General features: G+C 33.2%; 1 non-coding gene across 1 annotated transcript; it reads right to left on the bottom strand.

Moving 5' to 3' along the window:
• Nucleotides 1-9990: 9990 nt before the first annotated feature.
• LOC148544798 (small nucleolar RNA R71) lies at nt 9991-10098 on the bottom strand. Its single transcript, XR_015900334.1, has one exon. It is a non-coding gene; the product is annotated as a small nucleolar RNA R71 (small nucleolar RNA).
• Nucleotides 10099-10367: the final 269 nt, after the last annotated feature.

Below are 10367 nucleotides of genomic sequence, written 5' to 3'. Positions count from 1 at the left end.
CTGAAAGCGGTTTGATTCAAATGAACTAATTCTGTTTCAAATGAGTTGATTTTGGACCGGGTTGGAACTTGTGATTTTGTATGGTTCAGTTTCATAATAAATTCAGTTTTATTTACTTGAACCGAGAATCTATAATTTTAAGAGTTTCAATGAATTTTAAAGAATTGATGTAAGATGACCTTCCCTAAAGACTTGGGACTCTGCCGAGAAGCTTTTGTTATAAAATCCCATTGTTGGATGAGTGATTTTGAGTACTTTGAAATAAATCCTTAACTTGCCATGGTTTTGGAAGTTTTGGAAAGAGAATGCCGAGAGTGGCTTTGTTTTCAAAAGGAGACTCACTTTGAGTAAATTTGGCATATGAGCCTGAGATGATTTAAGAAAATGAGATCTTTAAAGCCAAGGCTAAAAAGAGTTGAAATTTGATTTCATAGTGAAACGGCTTGAGAAAAGTAATTTATGGCTTAAATTCCGGTTTTATGAATTTAATGATGTTGAACGGTGGAAGTGCTGTTTTGTTATGGGCCAGAATGGCTGTGTATGATTATGAATATTGGCTGGTTTTGGATTGAACCGTGAGCCGGAATGGCTGTGTATGATATTGATTTATGGCTGAATGCCGAATGAGTTATGGGCCGTATGGCTAACTATGAATTTTGAATTTAAGCCGGATGGCTGAGATGGATGTTGATCCATGGCTGGAACTGAATGAATATATGTTTGAGATACCTGGGTAGTAGCAAGGGTTGTGGTTCGTCCCACTTGCTCCAGGTCAGACACTGTGACGCCTGGGTAGTAGCGGTAGTAGTGGTGATTCCACTCGCTCCAGGTTGAGCTTTTAAACACCTGCCTGGGTAGTAGCCGCAGTAGTGGTTATTCCACTGGCTCTGGGTTGAGCGGGTAGTAGCAATGGGGTTGTAGCTCAAACCTACTTGCTCCACGATGGGTGTTTCTGTCCATGGTTAGCTACCAGGACGTGTCGGGTTGGCTATATAACCGACAGATGATATCATCAGCCACTAGGGACAGGCATGCATCATATGCATCTATGTGACATTGTTTGGGTGTGCATATTGTACTTGGTTTGCCTTTGTGATTAACTGCTAATTGTTCTACTTGCTGTAATTGTTTGTTTGTGCTTGAACTTCCTATCTGTGTTTGCAATTGGGACTCTGTTGGATTGTGGTGATTTGGTTGATGGTTGGATTCTTTGGGCCTAGGGCCGTGGTTGGATTGTTTGGGCCTAGGGCCGTGGTTGGATTGAGATAGACCGATGGTTGGTTTCGGTTTTGTGTTTCTGATTTGGAAAAATATGAAAGGCTATTTTGGTTCAGCATAGATAAACCTTTTTGAAAGGCTTTTGGTGTTTTTGAGAATTGAACGGTTCCTCTTTCAGAAAAGATTTCCGACTTTACCTTATTGAAAACTGTTGTTTTTGAAAAGAGGCATAAGACAGTTATTAATCACTGGTGCGGTTATCTTCATGTATCCTATTACAGTAATTCCCAAAAACCCTCTACTGAGAACCCTTTCGAGGATGATGTTCTCACCCCCCCCTACATTTTTCCCCTTTCAAGATATGGGCGCAGAAGTTACGAAGAGCTTATTTAATTTTTGTTGTGATGCTCTGTATTGTTTTAGTTATGGTTTATTGTATCCTCACCTTTATCTTGATATATATTCTGTAAGAGGGATAGGAATTGTATTGGTTAATGCTTGTAATAATATTTATATATATGTATATATATATATATATATATATATGTATGTACTCTTTATCAGTTTCTGTACGTTGTATGGTATGCATGGATGTACGTTGTATAGCAAAAGTATTTTTGGGAGCGGTATTGCGGTTTAAAGTTTCAAACAGGCTCATATTTTAGTATTAAATAGTATAAAAGTCGTCGTAATGTCCGAGCTATCAGAGTCGCGCAGCTGGAAGCGTGAGCTTTGGTAGTTAGGGTGTTACACATTGAGTCATGTTTTTTTCCAAAAAAAAAAATAGTTATAAAGTCATTTTCATTTTTTATAGGAGTACATCCATTATACCATGATTTTAATAATTAATGTAAAATTTAAAAAATTAAATAAATATATATTTATTTTGATTACATTTAAGAGTAAATTATATATATTCCTATAGTCAAGAAATAGGCATAATTTGTTCTATAATAAATAGTTTTTTAATTATCAAAATTATAAAAAAATGTTATCTTTTTATTTATCCTAAAAGTTAAACATTAAAACTAATGTTAATATTTTTTATTAACATAACTAAAATAAAACATAAAAATAAAGCTTGAATAAAAATAAAAATACAAAATTTTGAATTTCAAAATATAAAATGGTTATAAGATAAAAAAAATACTTAAATATAATTTTTATAAGGTACTCCACGAATGAATTTAGATGAATGAATATTATATTTAAAATGAATCCTGATATATTGGTACAGAAATTATTCTATGTAAATTTTTTCAAAAAAATATTGTCCTATTAAACTATTTTACTTTTATTTTTTTAAAAGCATATCCATAATAAAAAAAATTCGCATGAATAATTTATATCCAATAGAAAACTCTTGATAAAGTTGCTGTGAAAAAATGTGTGAAAGTTTTTTTATTCAACGTAATAATAAACTTCTCTAGGGTAATATTGGAACTTAAATTTAGACGCCAATTAACATTATATATTGTGTAAATACCTAGAGTATATTAGAAGAGTATGATAAGAGAAAAATTATTCTGTGTAAATTTATTTTTTTAAAAATTGTCCCTATTGAACTATTTTATTTTTATTCTTTAAAAATATATCCAAATAAAAAAAATTTGTAACAATAATTTACATCCAATACAAAAATCTTAATGAGATTACTGTGAAAAAGTGGATAGAAATTTTTTTATTTAACGTAACTGATGAAAGAATTTTTTAGTAATAAACCTTTCTTTAGGAACAATATTGGAATTTAAATTTAGACACCAATTATCCTTATATTAGGTTTTATATTATATTTAAGTAAAGTGAAAAGGATGCAAGCGAAGATGAATAAGAAAAGAAAAATATTTTTTATTATGCAGTAACACTAATCTGATATGATAGATAGTAAGAGAGGAGAGAGATAATTATAGAAGTTCTGTGATTGTGAATTAATGAGATAAGAGAGAGCGTGAATGTATGTGATAAGAGAGAAGATGAGGTAGTAGAAGTTTTTTAACGTGAAATTGACATATAGTGGGATAGATTATTAGGATGGGCAAAATTGGAAAAGAATTTTGGACACCAAACCCATGTATTGGCATTATATATTGTTATAGATATACATACATAATAATAACTTATAAGCATTACATACCACAACTCCTATCCCTTTTACAAAAAATATAAGGATAAAGGAGAGGGAAAAAATAATAACTAAGACAAAACATCGTATAATCAAAAACTAAATAAACTCTTCATAATCGTCTTCGTCCATATCCTGAAAAGAAAAATCCGTAGGAGAGTGAGAATATCATCCTTTACAGGGTTCTCAGTAGAGGGTTAAAAAAATTGTTTCCAAATACACTGATCGTTGCTCGTCTCATGTACCTTTTCAAAACCCACTGGTTTAACACTCAAAATCCAAAATCCTTTTTAAAAGAGAAATCAATTAATTATCGATAGCTTACAAAGAACCTTTTCCTTTCTTATAAAAAAATCTTAAAAGTTTTTCTAAATAGTATGAATGACCAACCTGTTCCAAACTTAGGTTCATTAAGTCTATGTTGAACTATTTGACTTTTCATACTTTACTAAACTTCAAACACAAACCAACCGCAGTCTCCTGTCCATCACATAATCAGTCACGACCTCAGTCCTAAGTAACTCAATCAATATCTAATTCAACACAATCCAACCAATTATAGTCATAAAAACAAGTAATGAGGTTCAAATACAAACAAGAATACTTGACACATCCCATTAGGATGTTGCCTTCCGGTCACAAATAAAAATAGGTACCCCTGGAGATATAGTGTCCGGCTCACTCTTATGACTCGAAGGGATGTGAGCGTCCTCACATTACCCCAGGGATATAATGTCTGGCTTACTGTCCAGGGATATAGTGCCCTGCACACTTTCGTAACTTAACAAATCTCATATCAATCAAAACCAAACTCATCTTTATCCCGATTTAAAAATTATTCTTGGCTCACTTACTTTCAAAAACAAAACGTATTCAGTTCACATCTCGCTAAGAGTCACTTTTTCTCAAATCAATTTTCTTTAAAACCAAACCGCTTTGGTAACATTCTCCGAAAACGTCAAGCAACTTCAAAATCATATCAATTGTAAATCTCATTGAAAACTCAAAAATCATTCATTCTTGAATCATTCACTTAACTACTTTAAAATCAAGAGTCATCAATGAAAATCCACGGTAAGGTCTTAAGGCTTTAGGGAAGAACAACCAATTTTATTTTCTTAAATTCATTAAAGATTCATAAAATCATAGCTTCTGAATTTGAATCAATCAAAATGAAACTTAAACCAAAACCAAATCATTTAAAACAAAACCAATTCATTTAAACCAAAACCAATTCAGTTTTATTCTTAAATCTAAAACATTCTCAAAGGCTCAGAAATTGTTCCGTTTTGCTAAATCAGAATTTAAAAAATACTTTAACTCTTTCCAAGATGTCACAAAAACGAAATTAATCAATCAAAATTCAATTACTTTTAAGTTCATTAAAAACTCCTTCGAATATAGGTTTTTGAACAAATTCAAAACATAAGTCTCCTCATATTTAAATCGACCTCAAAATAAAATACTTTTCTTAAATACATTAAAGTCAAAAGGTAATTCTTTTCTAAATAAATCGAACTTAAAAATATATTAATTTTCTTAATAAATAAAACCCAACAAAAAAATGCTTTTCTCCATAACTCAAAATCATAGCATAATTCATTCTTTTCTTAGTAAATTCAAAATCAGATAACACAATTTCTCAAAATTCCAAATTTTCTCTAAATAACATTTTAAACAAAATCTTAAATTTTATAACGAAATTTCACCAGTATCTCCCCTAAAACTCGGACTTTGCCACCCTTCTCGGATCCCATATAAACCTTTTTCAAATCAAACCAACTCCAATAGATTAAATCCATTTTGAAAACTCCAGAAAACCAATTCAACAATCACTAGTTTGACAAAATCAATCAGTAATTCAATCAAATAAACAGTCACATTCACCCAAGATAGACCAGACAATACATAAGACTTACATAATTACCAAAAATATATTTTCCCATATCAATATCTATTTATAATAATTCTGAAATATAAGATAAGTCTTTAGAAAAACTCCTACCTCGAAAAGTTGAAACCATAAACTAAACGCATCAAGAAACCTTTTTCCTCTCGGCCCACAATCAGCGGCGGCTGCATCCACAGCTCCGCTTACTTTCGCAACAACAGAAATAGCTTTAATTGTAATATGCAACCTCGGTACTCAATCCTAAAATATTAATATCGTAAAAACCTTAATAACACATAGCAGAACACTAACGCGAGCTTTCCGAAACTGAGATACTTACTGTAATAAGAGACTGAAGCAGCAGCGGTCTCCGAACTGATTTGGCAGCAGCCCCGACAGCCACCTCAAGTGACAGCGGTGACCAGAACTCCGGTGATGGTGACTGTAACAAACATGCAGTGACAATAACGTTCTCGCAAATTCAAAAGAACGGAAACCAAACTCAAAACCCTTACCGACAATGGATCTCAGCTACGGTAGCGCCGCTTTCCAGCGGCAGAGGCTTGGTAACCCATCACCAGCAGCGGCGACGGAGCATGCGGCGACGACTCCATACATGACGATGATAGCGACGAGACTCGGCGACGGTGCCGCAACGGCTTCACCTCCTCTCGAGCACTTTCCCTGTGTTCGTGAACCTCTATGGACGGTGATGATGAAGACCTCGACTGTAACACCCTAATATTCAAATCCTTATGCTCGAGTCATAAATCAATGATATTATGATGGTACGACTCTCAGGTGGATTTTTAATACATAATTATAAGTAAATTTGAAGGAAGTATTAATCGAGAAGCCTTAAAAGGAGTAAAAATAAAATCGCACAGTTGTATCACTCATGCATCGACAACTAAAAGATAAAGCGTGAAGTCAAAAGTGATATACAGATAAAGGCATAAAGGATAATAAGAGAAGGACAGTGTGATGAGCGGATAATTTATACGCTTTTTGGCATTGTTTTTTACATAGTTTTTACGATAATTTAGTTAGTTTTTAGTATATTTTTATTAGTTTTTAAATAAAAATCACATTTCTGGACTTTACTATGAGTTTGTGTGTTTTTCTGTGATTTCAGGTAATTTCTGGCTGAAATTGAGAGACTTGAGCAAAAATCAGATTCAAGAGGTTGAAGAAGGACTGCAGATGCTGTTGGATTCTGACCTCCCTGCACTCAAAGTGGATTTTCTAGAGCTGCAGGACTCCCAATGGTGCGCTCTCAATTGCGTTGGAAAGTAGACATCCAGGGCTTTCCAGAAATATATAATAGTCTATACTTTGCCCGAGTTTAGATGACGCAAACTGGCGTTCAACGCCAGTTCCATGCTGCATTCTAGAGTTAAACGCCAGAAACAGGTTGCAAAGTGGAGTTAAACACCAGAAACAGGTTACAAACTGGCGTTCAACTCCAAAAGAAGCCTCTACACGTGTAAAGCTCAATGCTCAGCCCATGCACACACCAAGTGGGCCCCAGAAGTGAATTTCTGCATCAATTACTCATTTTTGTAAACCCTAGTAACTAGTTTAGTATAAGTAGGACCTTTTACTATTGTATTTACATCTTTAGTTTCATCTTTAGATCACGTTTAGGGGCTGGCCTCTTGGCCATGCCTGGACCTTCATCACTTATGTATTTTCAATGGTAGAGTTTCTATACACTATAGATTAAGGTGTGGAGCTCTGCTGTTTCTCATGAATTAATACAAAGTACTATTGTTTTTCTATTCAATTCAAGCTTATTCCGATTCTAAGATATTCATTCGCACCTCAATATGAATGTGATGATCGTGACAGTCATCATCATTCCCAACTATGAACGCGTGCCTGACAACCACTTCCGTTCTACCTTAGATTGAATGAGTATCTCTGGGATTCCTTAATCCGAATCTTCGTGGTATAAGTTAGAATCCATGGACGGCCATTCTTGAGATCCAGAAAGTCTAAACCTTGTCTGTGGTATTCCGAGTAGGATCTGGGAAGGGATGGTTGCGACGAGCTTCAAACTCGCGAGTGCTGGGCGTAGTGACAGACGCAAAAGGATCAATGGATCCTATTCCAGTATGATCGAGAACCGACAGATGATTAGCCATGCAGTGACAGCGCATTGGACCATTTTCACTGAGAGGACAGGATGTAGCCATTGACAACGGTGATGCCTAACATACAACTTACCATAGAAGGGAGTATGAATGATTGGATGAAGATAATAGGAAAGCAGAGGTTCAGGAGGAACGAACGCATCTCTATACGCTTATCTGAAATTCTCACCAATGAATTACATAAGTATCACTATCTTTATTTTATATTTATCTTTTAATTATTAAATCTCTATAATCAATTGAATCCGCCTGACTGAGATTTACAAGGTGACCATAGCTTGCTTCAAGCCGACAATCTCCGTGGGATCGACCCTTACTCAGGTAAGGTTTATTACTTGGACGACCCAGTGCACTTGCTGGTTAGTTGTGCGAAATTGTGACAAAGAACTAAGATTATGAACATGCGTATTGAGTTTTTAGCGCCGTTACCAAGGAATGGAACCGTCACGATTTCTGTGCACCAAGTTTTTGGCGCTGTTGCCAGGAATTGTTCGAGTTTGGACAACTGACAGTTCATCTTGTTGCTCAGATTAGGTAATTTTATTTTATTTTTAAGCTTTTTATTTCTTATTTTCGAGAATAATATAAAAAAAATACTAAAATAATTTTTTTCTTTTTCGTTTTTCCTAAATAATTTTCGAAAAATCCAAAAAATTAATAAAATCATAAAATCAAAAATAATTTTGTGTTTCTTGTTTGAGTCTTGTGTCAATTTTTAAGTTTGGTGTCAATTGCATTCTTTTATTTTTCTTAAAAAATTTTCGAAAACACATGCATTGAGTTTCTTTCTTGTTCTTCATGATCTTCAAGTTGTTCTTGATAAGTCTTCTTGTTTGATCTTTAAAATTTTTTGTTTTGTGTCTTTTCTTGTTTTTCATATGCATTCTTGAATTCTTAGTGTCTAAATATTAAAAATTTCTAAGTTTGGTGTCTTGCATGTTTTCTTTTATTAAAAATTTTTCAAAAATACATACTTGATGTTCATCATGATCTTCAAAGTGTTCTTGGTGTTCATCTTTGCATTCATAGTGTTCTTTCATGTTTCCTTTGTTTTGATCCAAAATTTTCATGCATTGATGAGTCTTTTTGATGTTTTTCTCTTTCCTTGTTAAAATTTAAAAATCAAAAAAATATTTTTCCCTTATTTTCTCATAAATTTTTGAAAATTTGAGTTGACTTTTTCAAAACTTTTTAAAATTTAGTTGTTTCTTATGAGTCAAATCAAATTTTCAATTTAAAAAATTCTATCTTTTTCAAATCTTTTTCAAAAATCAAATCTTTTTCATTTTTCTTTTATAAATTTCGAAACTTTCAAAATTATTTTCAAAATCTTTTTCTTATTTTTATTTCAGATTTTCGAAATTAATGCTAACAATTAATGTGATTGATTCAAAATTTTTAAGTTTGTTACTTGCCTATTAAGAAAGGTTCAATCTTTAAATTTTAAAATCATATCTTTTTGTTTCTTGTTAGTCAAGTAATCAACTTTAATTTTCAAAATCAAATCTTTTTTTTAAACTTCTTTTTCAAATATTTTTCAAAATAAGTTTCAATCACATCTTTTCAAAATCAATTTCAAAATCTTTTCTAACTTCTTATCTTTTCAAAATTAATTTTCAAATCTTTTTCAATTAATCCTATCCTTTTGTTTCAATCATATCTTTTTCAAAACTACCTAACTAATTCTCTCTCTCTCTCTCTCTAATTTTCGAAAATCACTTTCCCCTTTTTCTAAAATTTCCTTTTTAATTAACTATTTGTTTTAAATTTAATTTACTTTGATTTAATTTTCCTTGCTTAATTTTCGAATTTTTAATTTTAATTTTTAATTTAAAAACAAAAATACTTTTATTTTATTTTATCTAATTTTCGAAAATTCTTCTCCCTCACCTCCTTCTATTTATTTGTTCATCTTCTAACATCCCTTTTCACCCAAGAATTCGAACCTACTCCTCACCCTTGTGTTTGGATTCTCCTTCTTCTATTCATATCTTCTTCTACTCACATAAAGGAATCTCTATACTGTGACATAGAGGATTTCATATTTTCTTTTCTGTTTTCTTCTTTTTCATATGAGCAGGAACAAGGATAAGAACATTCTTGTTGAGGCTGATCCTGAACCTGAAAGGACTCTGAAGAGGAAGCTAAGGGAAGCTAAAGCACAACTCTCTGGAGAAAATCTGACAGAAATTTTTGAAAAAGAAGGAGGCATGGCCGAAAATAATAACAATACAAGGAAGATGCTTGGTGACTTTACTGCACCTAATTCCAATTTACATGGAAGAAGCATCTCAATCCCTACCGTTGGAGCAAACAATTTTGAGCTGAAACCTCAACTAGTTTCTCTGATGCAACAGAATTGCAAGTTTTATGGACTTCTATCTGAAGATCCTTTTCAGTTCTTAACTGAATTCTTGCAGATCTGTGATACTGTTAAAACCAATGGGGTTGATCCTGAGGTCTACAGGCTTATGCTTTTCCCATTTGCTGTAAGAGACAGAGCTAGAATATGGTTGGACTCTCAACCTAAGGATAGCCTGAACTCTTGGGATAAGCTGGTCACGGCTTTCTTAGCTAAGTTCTTTCCTCCTCAAAAGCTTAGTAAGCTTAGAGTGGATGTTCAAACCTTCAGACAAAAAGAAAGTGAATCCCTCTATGAAGCTTGGGAGAGATACAAGGAACTGACCAAAAAGTGTCCTTCTGACATGCTTTCAGAATGGACCATCCTGGATATATTCTATGATGGTCTGTCTGAATTATCTAAAATGTCATTGGACCATTCTGCAGGTGGATCCATTCACCTAAAGAAAACGCCTGCAGAAGCTCAAGAACTCATTGACATGGTTGCAAATAACCAGTTCATGTACACTTCTGAAAGGAATCCTGTGAGTAATGGGACGCCTCAGAGGAAGGGAGTTCTTGAAATTGATACTCTGAATGCCATATTGGATCAGAATAAAATATTGACTCAGCAAGTCAA

This window comes from Arachis ipaensis, chromosome B9 (assembly GCF_059453495.1).
Source record: "Arachis ipaensis isolate K30076 ecotype BB chromosome B9, ASM5945349v1, whole genome shotgun sequence".
In the NCBI taxonomy this organism is placed as follows: Eukaryota; Viridiplantae; Streptophyta; class Magnoliopsida; order Fabales; family Fabaceae; genus Arachis; species Arachis ipaensis.
Note: the sequence above shows the minus strand (reverse complement) of the source record. Positions and strands in the feature narration are given on the sequence as shown.